A 14,457-nucleotide genomic window follows, 5' to 3' on the forward strand; every position below is an offset into this window, starting at 1 on the left:
GACTGGATACACTGAACCTATTTTGGTGCCTGTCTGTGACTTCTATTATGTTGTAAGGAAACCACACACACACACACACACACACACACACAAAGCAAACCCAAAATGCTTACATGCACACAAACACACTAATAGAAACATATGTCAACTGAAACATTAATTATACCCACAAAAAGTCCCAAACTCCACTTGCACGCAGAGAGCGCAGATTCACATTCATTAAACACACACACTGAAATATTCCCTTTGGTGAAGTAAAAGCAGAGCAGCGACTGTTTGGTGTTTATTTACAAAGCAGGAACTCAGGCCATAAACTTAAAGCCCAGAGGCCCAGAGAAAATGACGAGAGGTCTGTGTACCTCTGTTTTTCATCCAAAGCTCTTTCAAGTTCACTTGCATTCGTCTTTAATGAGGCAAATACCAAACGAAGGTGGTAATTCAGGCAAAGACTCAAATTTTTATTTTTTTTAGAAGGAACTGGATGGTGCGTTGCTCTCTTTCAAGCAGTGAGCTTGTGGTTGGTGATGGTCCTGGCAGCGTTTCACTGTGCTCGGATGATTTTACCAGATGACACAGTTTTAAACATCAGTGCATCTTCAGCAGAGACACACGTGCACACACTAAAGGGCAGAGAAGCATTCATATGCTTATGTGGGCCACTAAAGCCAAAAAAAGAGGGATGTTTCTTCTTTTATGGCCATCATAGCCAATTTGCATTTCATGGAACCAGAGAACACAGACACTAATCAAGGATTTCCCCCAGCAGAGCCAGAGCATGCTTTATTGCTTTAACATCCAAATGAGCTTTGCTTACAACCGAACTGTCTGAACCAGAAAATGTCCATTTCCCCTTAAAATCGCTCTCAACATGTCCACTGTGCTTACAAAATCCCACTAACAAATACTGTCTGTGGGCGAGCAGCAGGGTTTGTCTCTCGATTTTACATTATTGAGTCTTAAGGAAAAATGTGCTCACAGTTGCGCAGACTGAAATGCAATTTGTTTTGTCGTGCAAGTGTTTTTTAAAGTCATAAAGTTCACCCCAAAACAAGATAGAAGTTATGAATGAGACAGATTCAGTGTCTTTACATGCACAGTAGTATCTTTGTTATGATCTGTTTTTTTAGCCACGGCACAACACTACAAAACTAATTCCCATCAGCCTCAGTTGTACTAGTCCTAATTAGCAAATGTTAGCATGCTAACACACTATGCTAAGATGAGGAGCATTATAAACATTATACCAGCTAAACATCAGCATGTAACTGTAACATTGTGAGCATGTTAGTATGCTGACGTTAGCATTTAGCATACCACTGTGCCTAAGTACAGCCTCACAGAGCTGCTAGCATAGCTGTAGTCTTGTTGGAATATCCCAGTTTTGTTTTGCACATGCCAACATCATATTCCAGATTTGAGGAACCTGGATATGCTAGCTGGAATATTCCGATAGAAATCGTGACATGTAAACACCTTACCAAGGTTTTATAATCACTGTCTGCCATGTTGGCAATTGTGTCCTCAACTCAAGTTATGTAGTCTATATCATGAAACATATGATAATAAAGGACACAATGATGGTCTACATGCTGAAAAAAGTAAAAGTCTGAGACTGGTAATGTAGAGGATAAATTATATTGTTGCTGTCATCTTCTATAAATATATATTCTATTACATATTCCAAGCTGTTCTATGTGTTATTAGTAGGTTCAGCAGTTTATCGATGTTAAACCTAGCACACACATCACACTCATCTGTATGCATGGGAGCACACTGCAAGCATGTATGCTACTGTGCAAAGACACACACATCACATACAATGCTGTATTTTTCTTAGCACCTCACTGTCTCTCTCTCTCTCTCTCTCTCTCTGGCACACACACTCACACACACGTACTACACAGCAGGGATCTCCAGAGTTATTATACACTCAGAGAGAGGGCCTGATGTTGGCAGGTTGGCTCCAATGGAAGCTGATTTGCTGCACCTCAATGCAATGTGTCCAAACATTCAGACAACATGCTGAGGTCTGATATCAATGCTGGGCCTCCATTAGTAACAGAGAGCTACAGAAGGACAGCGGCACATAATAACAGCAACACAGTGTTATGCAACAGCCTTGCAACAAGTTCTTCAACTGAGGCTTATCATATTTGTTGTGTCAGAGAGGATTTGATTCTTCTCTGTGGTGATCTTTAAGACAGTGATGGGTGGTCTTGTATTGGAAAATAGGTATTCCTTTTATTTTGTCCTCCTTTTACATGTGCCCTGAATGAAAGCAGCATCTCTGGTACATTAGACCTGGAGAAACAGGTGGTCTTATGTAAACAAAAGAGACTATTATGAGTGAATATGAGACAGATGGGGGGGGTTCTGGAAATTAGGGTATTTTACATTTTAAAAATGTATCAGTGTCTAACTTATCCATGTCTGCTGTACATAATTATGCTCCTAACTATGCTCCACCACCTCTTTTGTGTCATGATTTGTCACTTTTTTTCCACAATATGTTTAATTTCTGTTGGATAGCTTACATACTGTGAAAATTTTACTTTTTATTTGTTACAGGACATTGCCCCTGGTGACCAGCAGATGTCAAAAACCTCACAATGTCTTTCAACTACATTTTAAAAGCTACAATCTGTAAAACCTGTCACACATATTTAGGAAACAAATGCTTTCCAAATATCGTCATTTTACTACTAATACTGTGTATCCTTGTGATCTGACTCTGCAGGATCATCTATCAAAATCATACCCTCTCCCTGGCTCCTAAGTGACTATCCAGCAGCATTTAATCCAGTCTTTGTTACACTGCAGGAAATTAGGGCCACTCAGGCCACTTAACGCAGACAGCAGCTGTGGATACTCCGTTTTTGAGAGTCCCTTTTGAAAGAAATATCAACCTGCACCATTTCAATAGGCCCCAACACAGCCTTTGAGATGCAGTGTACTGTGTTCAATTAGCTATTGCTGTGGGGAAATGGCTGTTCATCTGGGTGATATTTAGCTGTGGGTCCTTTGGTGTGTAGTCATGCTCCAATAAGCAGCTCAGTATTCAGTTCAGCTATCTCTGGTTGTGTAGTAGAGAACCACATGGGGACGAGGAGACGATATTCTCGTTATGTGTGTGTGTGTGTGTGTGTGTGTGTGTGTGTGTGTGTGTGTGTGTGTGTGTGTGTGTGTGTGTGTGTGTCTGTAACTCGGCATGTGTGGGTGTGAAGGAATGGTGATGAAGGCAGAGCTCTGTGATGAGAAGCCAGTTGACCGAAACCTTCCTCCTCCTCCAGTTCAGTTGTTTTCCACTGTGTCACATCGATTTTTGTTGTTTTGAAGAGGTGACATGTTTCTCTATGTTTTCCTTCACCTGTTTTTCTCCACTGCCTCTGTGTTTCCTCCCTGTCCAAAAAATAAGACAGGAAGGGAAAAAATGGCATTTTATTTTTTAGAATTATGGTGACAAACTTCATATCAGACAGAATTGTCAACTTGTTGAACTTCCATCTTCAGTCTGACCTTGTCTGTGTTCGAAATCGCATACTAACGTACTGCCTACTACATATTCAATCAGTATGTACTGCATACTGCCTACTAAATGAATGAAATAGTATGCCATTACCAGCAGACTGTTCACACTGAAAGAAATACGGCTTCTCTGCATCACATGACTGATCACAACATCGGTCCAAGCTACCGTTGAATGAAAATCGTTAATCACAAATGTAAATCAACATTACCTCTTCCACTCAATGTAATATTTTCCAGTATTATTTTAAGGCAAATTAGAGAAAAGGGGGGGAAAAACAGTAAAGGCTATTGTCTCTACAACATGACACCCTCTATCCTTAGACTCTTTAGCTAATTAGTCCTAGCATTGTAAAAATTTATTTCATTCTAACGTTACACTGTTTGGCAGCTTACATTGTCAAGGCAGAGATTGATTTATGCTTTATTGTTTGTATTTTTTCACGTTTAAAGTTACATAAGAAAAGGCGTTTAGGATGAGGACTAACAGACGGGTATGGTAAACATAACACTATCTTGGATAACGAGTTTGTCCGGGGTTGTTGGAGCGTAAACAATGGGGAAATATTACACAGTGGATGTGCTATTGTGAAGGAGGTTTCTTTTTAACGTTAGCCGGACATAAAACGTTTGCAGCTTATGTTAGAGCAGACAAACTATAATACACATTCCTTACACTTTTGCTCTTGTGTTTTTGGTTTTTGGAAAGGTTACAAGCAGACACCACCTTCCAAACTAACTATAAGCTTTAGCAAACGGTCAATTAGCCATTTTGATTACATTAGCATATGAAACTGGAATATGTGATCGACCTTGGCAGCAAAAGGCAAAAAGCAATAACTGAAAATAATCAGAATACATTGAGTGTTAGTAATGAAAAATTACTTGTTACAAAACAGCTTCTCATTGAGGAATATTTTCAGAAAATAATTTAATTTTGAGGGGCTCCCTGGCAGCTCACCTGGTAGTGCGTGCGCCCCATGCACAAAGCTGAGTCCTTGCTGCAGAAGACCAGGTTTGAGTCCGGCCCCCAGCCCTTTGCTGAATGTCATTCTCTCTCTTCAGTTGTTCCTATAAAATAAAAGCGAAAAGCCCCCCCAAAAAAGAACTCAATTTTGAAAGCATATTTTACATTCTGAGGGCAAACACTGTTGAATCAATTTTCCCATAATGTAAATAGATATTTTTTCATTGTAGTACACATTTGTTGGTGTTATTGTTCTTTTTTCACCAAAGGCACAGTGTAACTGAATGGCAAACCCAGGTGAGGACTGGATGTGGTGTAAGCAATTACTCCTCAAAATGATTTTCTGGGGGCTGATTTATCTCCACTGTGCACTGAGAGCAGATTATGAAAACCAGCCAGCGCACAATAAAACCCCTATTACACAAGCAATGAATTTCACCAAGGGGTAGAGCAGGAGAACAGAAAAAAAAGATCCATCCGTGGAGTCATGGAGTCTACCTGTGTTGAGCTGCAGCTGAATACAGAGCAGCCCAGGGAAGCCTCCACAATCCCAGGCAAGATATTCATTACAGCCACAATTCTCCAAGTCAGCAGAACAGGAGAGCAGGAGAAAGCAGGCATCTCCAGTGGCTCTGATTTCATGCTCCAAGCCGCATTTCCCCGGTTGCAGAAACCCATCCCCCCAAACCCCCACCCTTTTTTTTCCATTGTCCCTGACGTTTTTTCTCCTCGATGTCGGCCCAAAAACGTGACTGCATGCAGAAAGTGGCCATCACACTCAGGAGGGTGAACCTCTCCTCCACGAGCTGTGAGAGGAGGGATAGGATTTCATCACCTGACAAGAGCTCTATTTGCCAGATTGTGTGTGTGTGTAGTTTCATCTATGAGGAGAAATGCTCCTGTGTCTCTATAATATAAAGCCGTGTAATAATAGGAGCTCCCCTCTGCTCCTTTGTTAAGGGTTTAAATCAATGGCAGAGTGCTCTGCAGCCCTGACTCCAGGTCAACGTGGATAGTGGTACAGAGATTCATCAAACACTGTCTACCAATTCCCTGCAACATACATTGTTCTGTTGTCCTTTTAGAAGGTGTCACTTCAGGTTTTATTCTGTTTTGTATTTTTTTTGTCCTTCTGACTAATAGAAGGGAAGCATGTAAAATTTGTAGTGACAGACAGACATGTTCAGTCTCTCTGTCTGCAAACGGCCAGATGTCAGCAGCTTCTTCATGAAGACTGTTAATCTACTGTATCTTTGAGGATCACCTCAGGGTCAAATCTTATTGTACTGCCTGGCTGGTTATACATGTGTTCTGCAGGACAAAATACATGTGTGCATGGAAAACCAATTTTTAAAAAAATTAAAAAAAATAGTGTGGCACCAAGAAATAATCTAATAACATAAATGCATAGTTTTCTGCCTTGACACAATTTAATATGGCATCTGATGGCAACAAGACTCTATTTTTATGTGCAGTAAAAGCAACAGTATTATAGTTTAGTTTATCCAAACCTCACATATTGCAATATTGCTTGGGCTGCCACTTTTTAACTTTTTTACAGATAACAAAAGAAAACACAACAACACTCAGCCCTGCTCCGCTGTGATTTGAAGTGCGTGTATAAACCTGATTTGGTACCTAACATTTAATTGATTTTTTTCAGACAAATTCAGTAATACACACATAATATGATATGGTACTTGTTTCTCAGCTGTAAAATAAGTACCATTATGTTGCAACCTAATTTTCCTCTCTCACAAACTTTAAGCTTAAAGCTTAAACCTTGATGAGCCAAACTACTTGAATTTGGTATATTATGGACTTCTTTCTCCTTGAATCTTTTTTTTAGAAGTTGTATACAAAGCCTGTTTGCAACAATTTATATGTATGTATTTTATGTTCATTTTATTGTCTGCACATATAATTATTGCTTTTTTTCTATTTCCCTTTGTTTGTTTTGCTAATGTAATTCATAATTATTTTATTGGGGTTTTTTTTCTTTCTTCATTGATAAAATCTAATTTTAGTTGTCATTGTTGTATTTCTTTTTTGGTCAGATGTCTTTATAAGCCCATTTGGTTTTTCTTAAATCTCACCAGCACAATCCATTTTTAATCTCTTTAATGTATTGTGGGTTTTGGTGTGTTGTTACCTGTGTAAATAAATAAACTAGACTAAACTATGCTTCAAAAAACACATCACTCATCAGTTGTGCCGGAGGAGAATTTGGATCCAAAACCAAGAACAGCTACTGATTTTTCTTTTTTGCTATTATTAAATTCTTTAAACATACACACTGTGCAGATGCAGCAAGACGATACAGTATAACCACATTTCAGCATATACATTATGTGTCCCCGATTTCCCTTAATTTCCCTAAAAACCTTACTCCACCATTACCACCACCCACGCCCTATAACCTCAAAATACAATAAAGAATATCTAGGAGATTACAGAAAAGGGAAGATATTACATAAATCGATCAGATCTGAACCCATTTCCTCCTATTGACTAATAAAGATACACAACAATTAAAAAAAACAAAGGAAAAGAAAACAAAATACTACTGATTAAATCCCTGAATAAATGTGGTGACAGAGGATATACATTAAGTCTCGTCTCCACGGAAGAGGGGGAGCAGCAGCGAGTCAGGCCTTGGAGTGAATTGATATTGAAACATCAGTAACATCAATGCAGCCATCGCCTCCTCTCTAATGACCAGGCACACAGACACGAACACACAGATACATCAACACATGCACACACACATTCTCATTGTGGTGTGTAACAGACATGTGGGAGCTGGTGACCAGGAGGGAGAATGAGGTAATGATGAAAAAAGGCTGCAGAAGACAGAGCGACAACAAGAGAGGAGAACCTTTTCTAATGAGCTATTGACATTTTCAGTGGATGAGTTAGTGAGGAGACATGCTTAGCTGCTGGACTGAAAAACAACAGTTTCTCATTTACTGGGGGGGGGGGGGATTTGCATCTAAAACTGAAAAGATGCTCCAAACATTGGCATGCATGGCAGCAGAAAAAACTGATTACCTGACAAAAGAAGCTGGGACATTACAGACAATTGAAGTGGATGAGAAATTAAAAAGATCACAGTGGAAGACAAAAGCACAAAATCAGGCTGCAAAAAATCAATGACGCATGAATCAATAGTTAAATCATGCATCATGGAGTAGAAAGGCTTGATCACATGGTATTAGGATGTGCAAGATATGATTTGAATCCCAAACACACAATAAATATCAGACATAACCTCAGAGGGTTGAGAAATTCCCATGAGGGCCATTTTTATGCTTCTACGGTCCAAGCATTGTAATGTCTTGAATAATCATACAAAACACTACATACTGTATAATCAATCAGTGATGTTCTGTTATGAAGTGCTCTAATGACGAATCAGAGCATCAACATCAACAATATTATCAACAAAAACATTTTCCTGTAATTATTACTACAATTTGTGTTTGTGAAGTTAAGCCTGATTACAAACATTGGAGACATTATTAAGAAGTGCATGAATTGATTTGCCTTATTTTTTAAGCCCTTGGAGAGTTTTTGCTGTATATTCACAAACCTGATGAATTGCTGAGCAAAACATGTTGTTTTGTTTCAGATTTTTTGTGTTTTGTGGTTGTTAGCCACACTAGTGGTGGGGCTCTGGGGTGGCAATGTTGGTCTGTTGGTCTGTTGGATGGTCCTCCTCTGGTCCAGACTGAAGTATCTCAACAACTACTGGATGGATTTCTGTGACATTTTGTACAGATATTCATGGTCCCCATCGGTGATCCCCTGACTTTTCCTCTAGCACCATCATGAGGCTCACATTTGGGGTGAGTGAAATGTCTCAACAGGTATTGGATGGATTGTCATGAAATTTGATACAGACAATCATGTCCCCCTCTGGATGAATTGTAATAACTTAAGTACTGTATGTCCAATACTTTTATGACCAAATATATGGTCATAAAAGTTTACGCTAAAATGTTAGCGTGCTAACACACTAAACTATGACGGTGAACATGGTAAACATTATACCTGCTAAACCTCAGCATGTTAGCATTGTCACTGTGTGCATGTTAGCATGCTGATGTTAGCATTTAACTCAAAGCAGTGCCGTACTCACACAGATGGTAGCACAGTTGTGGACTTTTTTAGTTATGGGTTGAGTGTGCAGTCATGACCACAGACATTTGTGTCTGTCTCGAGCTGTAATTTTATCTTTAGGTGCATCCAAATCCTTGTATTTGAGAGTAATCTCATACATTTCTTAGAATAACCATCGGAAAAGTTTGACAGAACAATCCCAACTCAAGGTTTACTTACTAGCTTTTTGTCCTAAAAGTCCTAAAAAGTGCTATAACAGCTACTGAACTCGCAATTCAAAAGACATTCTCCATGACAAGTAAGCAAACTCCACAGCTGATGAAGACTGTGTGATACAGTTAAAAGCTCCGGAAGAAGCTAGTACATGGATCATGTGTTGGGATTGTTTTGTTAAACTACTATTTTTAAGGTCATGAATGAACTAATGCTTGTCAAAATAAGTTTCCTAAACGTGTTACAGTCATGTAGGTGGAAGGAAGCAATAGTGATACAAATGTTATAGCGTATAGAGTGAGAGCGTGATAAAGTCAAAGGCTTCATTCAAAATACAGCAGGTATTATATATTACATATTACATATCTGTTGGTGGAAAACAAGGTGTCCTCTTTTATGACAGATTTCAGTCTGTATGTTTGGTGAATATCTGTAAAAAAACAGCAAGTCTTGAAAGAAAAATATACTCTTCAGAATGCTACATAACCAAACCCAACAGCTGATATTCTGAATACTTGATTTCCCCCCCCCCCTCCCCGGTTATCAACAGTTTCAGGGGAAACATCTCAACATACGTACACGCACTTTTTAAAGTGGCTTTTCCCTTAAACAATAGCTGCATCTGTTTGTCTGATGAACATGATGAAACCACTTCATGAAGGTGAGATGATGGGAGACATTTTTCATTCTCTTGGCTGTGATGCATTAGCTCAATCTCTAGACAGACACACAGTGTCAGACGTATGTGTCACTAAGAATAATTGACTGGAACTCAAGCCAGCAGAGACAGGAAGGTCCCTGAACAGCCGCTGCCACTTTGGTTTTTAAACACATAACCATTGATTTTTCTGTGTTCTCTTGTCATCACAAACTGTACAGACCTTGAATCAGGAAACTATATCCTTGATAAAGCTTCCTTTTCCAGACAAAGACAGGTGAAATACCTTGTGATGTTTCATATATTTAAAAAGCAACTCGAAGTGTGCCGCATTTCAAAGTTAGAAGAGTTACTGACCAAATTAACACTGTAGAGTATAATAATAAAAAGTAATTATACTAATTATATAACTTTTATTTAATTTGGTAGTCTCATTTAGATCAAGATCTGTTTTTCAAGACCTGAGAACAAGAAACCATTATTATCACTAAATCACACAATCAGCATACAAGAACAACAAACACACACACCCAATAATTAAACAACAAAACAGAATAATCTAAGGTTTGGATCATGTACTGTAGTTAAATGAGAGAAGAGATGTGAGGTAGTTAGAAGCTTTAACAGTTGAGCTTTATTAAGATTATCATAAGATGCTTATTCCTTCTTGTCATTAAGGAAGTCCATCCAACTTTGTGATACAGAGAGCAATAATGAGTTTGAAATGTGCCATTAGTGATAAAGCCCAACACATTGAAGTAATAATGGGGCGATATGACAGGATTTCTCCAAAATCAAGTACAGACAAAAAAATTGACTGAAACAATAATTTTACGTTTTAGTCAGCCTTTCATTTTATACAGAAATACTTGTTTGATTTTTAATGTTTGGACTCTTCAAGCCTAATTCCTAAGTATTTGCATGACTCAGAAAAAATTGATATGGAACCATTTAAAGTTTTAATGAGACACAAGTAGATGTGGAGAACACCATGTACTTAGTTTTATTGGCAAAACAAGTCTATGATTAAGAAGGGATATCTCGAAAGCATCAAAGGCAGACTGAAGATGGGTCAGACCCATAAAATTTTATCATCTGCATAAAAATAGACTTAATAGGAAGAATATCATTTATGTATAATGTAAATATTAAAGGACCAAGAATAGACCCCTGCGCCACCCCGTTACTGATGGCAAGAGAGCTTGATTCAGCACCATCAGCCACAACAGTGTGAGTTCTCCTTGTAAGATAAGCTTGTTAAGAATAATTTATTGATCAACAATATCAAATGCTTTTGAGAGGTTAATAAAGAGAGCAGCACAAAACTGTTTTTTATCCAGAGTAGAGACAATGTCATCAATTACTGGACCTGCAATTGTTATAAACAATTACTATATAAAAGTACAACAGGTTAAACTGTTGCTGTTGACTAACAGGTTTTAAATATTTGACATAATATCAAGCATGAACTACAGCGCCTCCAATTTTCTGCTCTGGACTAAAAGTACACTGTGTGTCTGAAATAGTCACACTGCTGTCTAAACAGTCAAGCCACAAACCTGCGCAGCTATATATGTGAGTGTAAACAAAGACACATACTGTGCTACATGTCTGCCTGTGTAAATACAGGTGGAATTTGCTGTGAACAAATTGCCTCTTATTCCTTATGCAAACATAAAGGAATACCATAGGGGAAAACATCATCCATTTTCAATTAGTTGCCACTGCTAATGCGAATCGAAGCCCTTCATTTTAATTACAAAACAGTGCGATCAAATCACAGGCAGGCAGACTGTTAATAGAAAAATTATACATTCAACAATGTGTGGAGGGGAAAAACAAAGACATGAAAAACATTTCATATTGAAACAGACAGGGTAGTCTGTGATAACATAGCAAAGTTATATAATGGGATATACAGTATATCTGATTAAGAAAATGTAGTTCAGAAGAAAGCGACAATAAATTAATAGTTCCATCTTGAACAGAAAATTTAAATCCTTATGAAATTTAGTCAATTATGAAAACATACAATGCACTTGCACTCCTTGAAGCACAGCAAGTAATGTTAAAGCCATGTACACAACAACAATACAAGAAACACTAGAAATGGTTGCGGGAAAAGGCACAAAAGAAAGGGAATTTAAGAAATATATTGTGCGTTACTGTGAAATATATATATATAGTATGAAGAAGCAATTCCTGCTAGCCAAGGGGAAAACTGGCATTAAAATATTTTGAATATCAGAGAATGATCTGTGCATCAATACAGCATCAGTGTACATCATCTAAATAAATAAATTACAGACAGGAAATGGCAGACGATGAATCCTTGGAGGGCAAACGTAACCTTGCACTCCAAACTGTCAATATTCCCCCAACAGTGAAGCTCATGTTCACCCCCTCTACAGAAAATGCATTAGACACAGATGATATCCTGAGCCCGGGCCTTCAATCTATCCTACACAACCACTAATCTGTTAATTGATCTGGCGAGGGGAAGGAGAGAAAGGGTGAGTGTGTGTGTGTGTGTGTGGGGGGGGGGATGACATTACTGAAGAAATATATAATCTTTTATAATGGGTTCAGGGACCTTGAGCGGATGAAAGCTTGCTGTTGTTTGGAGGCCCTCTTTAAGAATTCATCCATCCCAGTTTATAGTTGGCAATCTCTGAGAGTGTTTTATACTGTTATTGTTCAATAAAGATCTCAAACTGTGTTGAAGATGTAATTCAGCTACTTAAAGGGGGCAATTTTTGACAGATAGTACTATTCCTGAAAACAATATATTTTCCACTGAAAAAAAGGTGTCAAGGATTTCAGAAGACACTACATATATCAAAGTGGGACATCACTTGTTTGAGTTGGAGTAATCACCAGTAATAATAGTTCGGTACGGGTTTGTGTTAAATGGGATATTTAACAAAATAAAATTAGAAAATTAAGAACCTACAGTCATGCTAGTGGCTCTGTGAGGTTTCACTTAGGCACATTAGTGGTTTGAGCTAAATATATAGCGTGTTACCATGCTAACATTTACTCAGTAGCACTAAACACAAGGTGCAGCTCAGTCTGATGGGAATGTCATTGGTTTTGCAGGCATTTGGTCATGAACCAAAGTACTGGACAAATTCAAATTTTGATGATGACAGCGCAAGATGAAAAGTCAGGATCACCAAGTCATCCTGAGCAGGACAAGAATATACCACATTTCATGGCAATCCATGCAATGTCTGTGCAAAATCCATGATAATCCATGGATGTTAAGATATTTTGCCAAATAAGTGTAGACTTTGACCTGGTGGTGGCGCTGGAGGAAAATTATGTGTATCACCAAAGTCATTAAGATTCATCCTCTGGGGAACATCAACATCTTTACCAAATTTCATGGCAATCCATCTAATTGTTGTTGAGATATTTTATATGTGATAGTTGAACATCTCATTCTAAAGCCCAGGGCATTAATATGCCTTTCTGACAGCGTTCATTCTTCTGGGAAGGCTTTCCACAAGATCTTGGGCCCTAACTGCAGGTCAGCCACTGATGTTGAGTTGGATGGGGTTGAGGTCAGGGCTCTGTGGAGGCCAGTCAAGTTTTAGAAACCAGGAGATCCACTGATTATTAAACCTACTGTATAAAAGTAAAGTCACTCCAAAAAAAGACAGAAGCATTGTTGCAGGTTCGAGTTTTCGGTTTTACTTCAAAACACATCATCAAAGGCAGATAGAGGTATCAGGAAACATACCAGGTGTGCCGGCTTATTGCTCTTGTGCATCAGTTAAGATGATGATGTCACAGGCCTGTTTAATCTTACTGCTTGTAAGATAAAACATCAACACACATCAACACCCATTGCTGTCAACGTCACGTAAACAACTTCAGTTCCTTAGAAGCTGACAGTTATATATGCTAATGGAAAATGCTTATTTAAAGAGCAGAATGTCCCACTTTGATGAATTATTTCTGTGTTTTTGTATATTGTCCATCGATGAATGCCTATGTCATGGTGTTGTCTCCTGGAACAACGTTGGTGGATCAGGATCAGCTGTTGTTCCTTGACACATCTACCTGCTCCTGATGATAGTTTTAAAGTAAACCGAAAGCTTGAAACTGGAACAATGCCTTCGTCCTCTTTTGAGTAACTGCTGTTACAGTTTAGTCCTTCCACACTAAAACCATTTCTTTATGAACCTCCCTTTGTGCATTGGGTATTGTCATGTTGAAACAGGTAGGGGTCTTCCCCAAACTGTTGCCACAAAGTTGGAGGTACACTATTGTCTAAAATATTATTGTTTACTGTAGCATTAAGATTTCCAAAATTGGAACTAAGGAGTCTGTCCAAATCATAAAAAAACAGCCCCTACACTGAAGCACACAAAATGACAGGACAGGGGCGCCCACTTACTTTTGGCCATATAGTGTAGCTCACTGTTAAAAAGGGCAAAATATTAAGCTTATTGTACCATGTTTATACGAGTGAGGATCACATTTTGTACCCAGAAGGAGAGCGCTTTGATTTAACTCAAGCCCACCTGGTACCACACAGTCCTCCTACTTTTCCGAGGGGACCCGGAGAAGCTGAAGAAACCTCAGACCGGGGGAGTCTGGAGGATGACAGCAGGCATTATTTCACAGAGAGGATAATGAATGCAAAAGTGTTTTGCTATTACTCCGCTTCTCAACCACTAAAGGGATTAAGGGCCCGATCAAGGCTGCAGTGTAGGTGATAAGAGTCAAAAACAAGAACAAGAAGTGAGTCACACGCTCTAATCCCTTCTCCACCGTTCTCGCCAGCAGACATTTAGCATCCTCCTCTGCTTGACACATCCTCCTCTGAGACATAAGGAGCTTAGATGATGCAGCATATTTTTTCCACCTCAAGGAATTTTTTTTTTTTAAACTTCAAGAAGTGCTAGCGGTCATTGCCTGCCTGGTTATTTTGACTCCTGACAAAATTACCATTTATACTGAG

General features: G+C 38.7%; 1 long non-coding RNA gene across 1 annotated transcript; it reads right to left on the minus strand.

The window, feature by feature from the left end:
* Positions 1-2,195: 2,195 nt before the first annotated feature.
* On the minus strand, positions 2,196-5,118 carry LOC122864379. Its single transcript, XR_006375202.1, has 3 exons — positions 4,991-5,118; positions 4,487-4,596; positions 2,196-3,399 (listed from the first exon to the last, which is right to left on the minus strand). It is a non-coding gene; the product is annotated as an uncharacterized LOC122864379 (long non-coding RNA).
* Positions 5,119-14,457: the final 9,339 nt, after the last annotated feature.

This window comes from Siniperca chuatsi, linkage group LG2, assembly GCF_020085105.1.
Source record: "Siniperca chuatsi isolate FFG_IHB_CAS linkage group LG2, ASM2008510v1, whole genome shotgun sequence".
Classification (NCBI taxonomy): Eukaryota; Metazoa; Chordata; class Actinopteri; order Centrarchiformes; family Sinipercidae; genus Siniperca; species Siniperca chuatsi.